This window comes from Tribolium castaneum, chromosome 4 (assembly GCF_031307605.1).
Source record: "Tribolium castaneum strain GA2 chromosome 4, icTriCast1.1, whole genome shotgun sequence".
Lineage (NCBI taxonomy): Eukaryota > Metazoa > Arthropoda > Insecta > Coleoptera > Tenebrionidae > Tribolium > Tribolium castaneum.
Window position 1 is genome coordinate 21,216,106 of NC_087397.1, and position 7,705 is coordinate 21,223,810.

At 36.0% G+C, this 7,705-nt stretch overlaps 1 long non-coding RNA gene across 1 annotated transcript; it reads left to right on the plus strand.

Moving 5' to 3' along the window:
* The first annotated feature begins 120 nt into the window (after window positions 1-120).
* Window positions 121-1,558, plus strand: LOC135265982 (uncharacterized). The gene is made up of 2 exons (XR_010333894.1): window positions 121-622; window positions 790-1,558. It is a non-coding gene; the product is annotated as an uncharacterized LOC135265982 (long non-coding RNA).
* Window positions 1,559-7,705: the final 6,147 nt, after the last annotated feature.

Here is a 7,705-nt window from a genome sequence, read left to right on the forward strand (position 1 = left end):
TTGAACACACGAATGAGCGCCAAAATAACCGCAATCTCATCACTCTCCACACGTTGCGCACTATACAGCAAAGAATATAAAGGTAAACAGAGTATGACCAGAGAACTCTTCTCTGGTATGACTTTCGCTGTCAGCTGATCAAGCGATCGTGGCGCCACCATCGGTAGCCGAAATCGCGAATAAAGAACGATTTATCCGTAAACAAGATTTTCGAAATAAACGTTTCGTCATCTTGATTTTTCCTTAATCGGCAAAACTCCAAACGTTTTGGGAGATCCCCCGGCAAAAGTTCTTGAGCCTTTACTTCGTGGTATGGGTGAAGGTATTCATCGTGAAGAACCCGCCAAACTGTGGTTTGGAGAACGTTCAAGTCACTATTTAACGCATTTGTGCTTATAGTGTTGTCTGTTTACACATGATTTAAAATTTCTTCCCCCAATTCTACAATTCTCACGGTCCGGGGTCTTCCTCCACCTTCTCATTTAAGTCGAAGCGACTCAGTTTCCCGAAAACGCCGATCAAGAGACACAACCATTAATCGCAGGGACTCATCTATTTGAAAATTTCGGGCCAAATATCGCCTTGTTGCAAGAGCGTTGCCATTGCACTTTCCATACGCCAGGTGAATATCGGCCAATTCAGCAAAGGAATAGGCTCTATCCATGTTTTTTAAGAAACGAAAAAAATCATCATTTATTTTAAGATTGAGTAGTTACGTAAATCAGTTAATTATTGTTATTTTTAGATATAACTAAAAAGTTATCTTAAAACGAATATTTGTTTTCACAGGAAATAAATTAAGACCAAAAGACTCAAAATTTTATGATCTGACACCATCGATCCGACCTTACCTCCCTGCGCCCTCCTACAAATTAATGGTTGTGATTCGTAAGCGGTCTGAGGACTCTAGGGGCTGTTTACTAATGCCACAAGTATCGTTTCAGTTTTAATTCATGTTCATTTCATGTTATAAACATTATGTTAACTGGTGTAAACTTGGAGAGCCAAAATAGTTGCAAAACTTTATCGAGAAATTTTTCTATATTAACTTTTTAGGTGAGTCATTAGATTATTTCTCTGTTGCTGTATATACTCCAATTTGGAATAGATCCGCACCCGGATATTTAAGCTTCTTATGCGGATATTCTGTTGGAACGAGTGTCCACAAACGAGGGCCCATCTTCGTAGACATTAAACATTTAAAAATTAACATACTATTTAAAGATTTACATTATTACATACCAAATTCCTGTTAGAATGTTATAGTATAATATTAGTAATAAAAATTGCGGCAAAATATAATATTACAACTAAACGCCGAAGTTGATTACAAAAAATATTTGCAAAATAAAATTAAATGTATGAAATGCATCAATATAAAAACGGCAATGTTTTGGAAAAATGTGGTAATAGTATATTAATATGTAATAAGTTTTATAAACTTCGTTGTAGTCACGATTTGGTATTGATCATAAGTTCATAAGTGAAGCGGAGTGGAGCGCATGTTTAATAAAATGTGTGACTAACAAGTTTATAAAATAAAGACCGGTTTATAGAAGCGCCTTTACTTTAACTCGCAATTAAATGTGTGATTAACTGATCATGTGACCAAGATTATTCACAGCGTCTATTGCTCTCTTCATATTATCTTTCTCTCAACTATTCCTCCCCGTCTTTCGTTTATATTTTTAAAGAAAGAATATGAAGTTATTCCCCTATCTGTAAGAATAGGATTCTTTCGGGTAATGCCGGCCGATGTGGCCGGTATTTCCCTGCTTGCTCTCACGTAATGAACTCTAACCTATTCAAAATTTTGTCATACATTTTGCATTTTAACAGCAGATAATGATTATATAAGCTTTACTGATATAAATTACAGTATCATAAGTTAAGTAATTTTTTAGTTTATCTTAGTTACTTATAACACAATTCAGCGTTTTACATTTTCGACGATAGTAACGCCATTTCACGCCGATGCGGCTAAATTAGCGATATGATTACAGTTTCCTATTCTAAAAACGCCTAATGACACAAAATACTGATACCCACTATATTTACGTAAATACCAGTGTGGCCGGTGTTTCCTTCTGACCGGGAATACCCGACTTGCCCCTATATGGCTGATGATCCTCTGAGCAATTTGATCGTAATAAACAGCCGAAGGTATTAAAATATTAAAATGATTATATATTTGAAACAATGCTTTATTACAAACAACAAGTAAACTACTCAATCCAGGTACTGCTGAAAATGGCCACCATTGGCTTCCAAACATGCTCGAACTCTTTTCAAAAAATTTCGGTGAACCCGTTCCAATGTAGCAGGTGAATTTTTCATTTCGGTTGTTATTCTATTGACACGCGCCATTAGATCTTCGAGGTTTTCTACTGGAGTTTTGTACACCTCCTGTTTGATAGTTCCCCACACGTAAAAATCCAAACGATTTAAATCGGGACTTCTTGGGAGCCAGAAATGCGGAGCCTCATTTCCTCTTCCGATCCATCTTCCAGCAAAGTTTTGCTGCAACCACTGGCGAACGTCAACAGCAAAATTTGGTGGTGCACCATCCTGCATAAACCACATATCAACTCTGTCGGCGAGTGGCACATCCTCAAGGAGCTCTGGCAGATGATTTTCCAAGAAACTAAAATATTCTTGCCCAGTGAGGATATCGGGCAATCTCCATGGGCCTAATAAATGGTTCCCAAGAAAACCCATCCAATAGTTTATTCGAAAATTTTGCTGAGTGTGATTTACAAACACAGCGTGCGGATTTGCATCTGCCCAGACGTGCATGTTCCTCATATTTAGTACGCCTTTTCTATGAAAACACGATTCATCTGTAAACAAAATGCGGGAGGAAAACGAAGGATCTTGCAGATGGTTTCCCAAAATCCATCGACAAAAAATTCTTCTTTTCTCCAGATCTTCGGGAAGAAGTTCTTGTACTTTAACTCGATGAAAAGGATGCAAATTTTGTTCATGAAGAATTCTCCACACAGTGCCCTGAGAAACATTTTCTGCTCGGCTTATTTCGCGTGTGCTAAGTGTTGGATTTTCTTCCATCTGATTTAGAACGCGCTCTTCTAATTGCGGTGTTCTAGCCGCTCTGGGCCTTCCACTATTTCTATTTCTTGGGCGAAACGATCCACTTTCTCGCAGTCTTTGGTGTATGCTGAGAATAAACCCTCTACAAGGTGCTCTTCTATTAGGGTGAAGTTCGATGTAAAGCCTTCTGGTGGCAGCCGCATTGCCGTTACAGCTTCCATAAAGATAATGGATATCGGCCATTTCGGCATTACTAAATCTTTGATTCATTGTTATAAACAAAGTTGACATAAAAAAACTTCGCAATAAACTGAAACCAGTGAAAGTAACAATTGCAAGTTTAAACAACAATTATTTATTGTCATAGATACGCAAAGCTCACTTTGTTTTTTTGAAGGGCAATAAAAACCTGGATCATTTTTAAACTAAGTATTTAGACTAACAGTATGGGGTAAACAGAGCATCATTTTTAAAAAGTAAATAAATATTTTTTAAACGTGACTTTATTATTCAAATTTTTATTGTTTTTCGCGCTGTACGAAACACCGCCAGCGCTTTACGAAAAACAGCACAAACGCCATCTAGCGGCATTTGTTGCAGTTGTGCTACTAGTGATGCTACTTTTTGACGTTCTTGTAATTTAAAATAATGTAAATAATTTTTAAACAGTGCATTAATTCTTTTTCAACAACCTGTGGAACAAAAATAACTTCCTATTAATGCAAAAATTACCATATGCTGCTACCAATGGTTGATAAGGTTTTATTTTATAATTTGTTACAGTTGAGGTTATCTTCTTGGTCTGAACGTTTTAATGTTTCATTTGGTTTTGTAGTTTTATAATGCAAGTATTGAAATACGAAGAACAAACAACAATTTCGATGGAAAATCGTTTTCGGTGTAAAAATTTGTGGTGTGGTCTTAGATCAATTTGTGACACCAGGATGGCTAACGCAAGCTCATGCATTGTTTCTTCCAACACATAATCGTGTCTTTAACTATTATCATCACGAGTTAATCACATTTTACTTTGGATTAAATGAAATTGACAGCATTGACAGCTGTGTCATTCGTAGTGGACTGTTTCCAAGGTAATGGTACGCTCAAAATTCATACTTTTTGATTTTGCAGTGCAGTGTAGAGTTTAGTTTAAACCCAAATAACTTGAGACGGGTACATTTTGGCGATATGAAGCAAGAGTACCTTTTTTATTAAACAATGATTGGGCTTTCGATTTTTGGCATCAAAAATACGTGTTAATAGGCCGAAAAATTGAGTTATGACCCAAAAAATGGAAGGGCCCCCTTGTCTCCGAAAATGTATAACTTTTAAATAATTTAACTTTACACCATATCAAAGAGCGTCTTCGAGTCTCTTGATATGCGAAATTTCATAATTATCGGATAAACAATAACAAAAATATTTAAGAAAAAACCTTTTTCCAACAAATTTTTGCAAAGCTGTGATTTTTCTATTTTTTGGGGTAGGCCAGTAAATACTATCCTATCTATTTTCATTTGTAGATGAGTATTCGTGGTTAAAATTATGCCACACAATTTTGAATCACCCGATATACTTCAAGCGTTTATTATTATCCTATTCTCTCAGTGCCACCAGTTTATGAAGAATTGGATCTGGTTCTCCGTAATGATTTAAATTCTGCAGGCAGATTTCACAATTATTTCTTTTGGGAGACAGGTGCTTAATCATGAATCCACCTACATAACTTAAAGCATTAGCATCGGAGAAGTTCCAATTAAATTAATCTAAAATTGGTGGTGGTTGCTAAAGAAGTCTGCGCCACTGCGGGGGTACATGTATCTGAGAAAGCAAATCTCGAATTGTGACCAAGAAGGAATCACCGTTTTGTTTACAATTAGATCCTCCTGAGTGGTATGACGAAAAATTTCTAATTATAACGATTTGTAGAAATGAAGGAATGCTTTAGATGTTGGGTTTGTATATCGCACCCCGTATTGCCTAATTTAACCAAAGCGTCTTGGTGGAGTGTATCTTTAATCAAAATGAAGCCATCCAGATTACGATACCAGCCATCTAAGACTGGAGGCCTTTTCTGATCTCCAGACTTCGACTTGACAAACTCCATTTCCGAAAACATTCGCTTGTTTCTAACCAAATTCTATAATGAGAAGATTTTTCCGTCACTACCCCTCGCAAAGGTTTCTCAGAAGCATGTCCAATTCCCTTGTTAACACTATCAAAAATATTATCCATTATTTTAAGAAATTTAGCAGTGTCACGTGCTTCTTCTGGCAAGAATCTTCCCCCAAAGAGTTCCGGGTTTGCACCGGCCGCGAAGATCATAAAAGAAGATACCGAATGACTAAACACCTGCGCTGCCAATGAAACCTTCATCTTACGTATTCGGTGGGAAATAACGTGATGAATGGTTAGTATAGAATGGCAACCTCAGTGTTCACGCTGATCTAAACGATATGCATCAATTATATGTGAGCACTTGACTAACATTGTTTTGCTATCTTGTGTAAACTGCAACTCCTTGGTTAACAAGTTATTGCGTAAAATCTTTAAAAGATGAGGAGGATGAAGCAATGACATAATCGTTTGATTATCAAATTTGATCACACCATTTAGTAACTCCTCATTTTTTACAGAAGCTTCTCGCCTTGTGTAGGTAATCAAGAAGTAAATTTATGGCTTTAACATTGTTAGTCCCTTGGTCACAAACCAAAGTAATAACGTTAAGTTCTTTTACAACCTCTTTATATAAACGGACAATGTTTTCTGCCTTTACAGGAGATTTACAAAAAGCAAAAGCAACTGGTTGCTTCCACCTTTTGTAAATTCCCATAAGCATAAAAACACAATCATGGCCCCAATTATTCTGTCCTCGTCAGACAAATAGTCCAAATGAGGTTGAATCGAAATTTCTTTGAAGATGACAGGATTTAATGAATTACGTTTATTTTTCATTTAGGCTATTTGTCTTTTGAGGACTTGGAAAACAGGTTTGTAGATGCGTGGTTGGATGATAGGAACTCTTCGTAGGTTTGCCTTCAGGGTGCCAACGAAAGGAAAAATATGCATTTTACGCAATAACCTACACGTCTTTGTACCAATTTTCCAAAGAGCAATACAGTCAGCCTTTTCTTCAAATATAAATTTTCGAGCCTTCGGTCGCACCGGCGTCATACCCTCAAATAATTGTTTTAATTTTTGAGACTTACTAATATTCTGCGCAATTTTGACACCTTTGCCTATAATCTTTTTGCTTCCATAAACAATTTTTTTCCGTTCCATTTACGATTTTCTTTCTACTGAGCCCCATACGTTTTAGAAGCGACACTAAGAAATAAGAAAATAAATCCGTTTAAATTTTCTTTTTAAATACCTCTATTATATGTTCCATTGTTTCCTTATTATTGTTCTTATTAACTGAAGCTTTAGCTTTAAAACATATTTTTAATATAAATAACGTGATAATCTGATAATATAACGCACTAACGACTTGTATTATCATCAAAAGTATTATTGAAGACACCAGCTACATCACCAAAATATTTTATTGTAATTCAAACTGTTAAATTAAATTTAATGCAAATATGCCTTGAGTATACAGCGTGTTCGGTAAATGGATTGCCGTCGCTTCACTGCAACCTCACAGAATCATTCTGCATTTCTATTTATTATTTTATCATACTGTGCAGAACTAGAGGCATTAAAAAATGACCATCGAGTGAAGACGTTTTATTATCCGTTTTCTAGTGTATCAAGTAATCTATTTTAAAAAAAGAAAAACTGTCATTGCTGACAACAACTGTCAGTAAAAATTCAGTGGCGTACAATTAGACAATAATTTCGATATGAGAAGAAATTTATTATAAAATAAACTTAAAATGTTATAAAAAGTGGTCAAATCGGCCACCGTTATGTTGTATGCACAAACGGGCTCAGTAACGATGCTCTAACATTTGCAAATATTTCTGGATTATTTCGTATTTGATCCAACGCCTGGAAGATTCTATTTCGTAATTCGTGTACATCTGGAACATAATCACTATCGATTTTACGTGGCCCCAAAAATAAAAGTCTAAAGGAGTCAAATCCATACTTCGAGGGGGCCACGGAATTGGACCATTTCTACCAATCCACCTTTCCGGAAATACATTATTCAAATATTCTACAACATTTCCCTGGGTGTGTGGAAGTGCTCCGTTCTGCATGTACCACATATTAAATCGCTGCTGCAAAGGCAGTCCGTCGAAGAAATCTTCTAATTCAGTTACCAAAAAAATTAGGTAATCATTTCCCGTTAGGAGATTCGGCAGAAAAAAGGGTCCAACTAATGAATTTTGAAACATTCCAGTCCAAACATTGAGCGAAAACGGTTGTTTTTGATTAATTATTCTTGTGACATGTGGATTTTCTACAGACCAATAATACATGTTTCTTAAATTCAATACACCATTTCGGGAAAAATTTGCTTAGTCAGTGAAACAAATGTTAAAAAAAAAATTGGGGATCTTCATTATTTTTTGTAACAACCATTCACAAAAACGGCGCCTCCTTGGAAGATCTTACAGTAACAAAGCAGGAACACGATTAATGTGGTATGGATGCACATGTTTTTGTGATATACATGTCCACACAATGATATACAAGTGGCTGGAACATG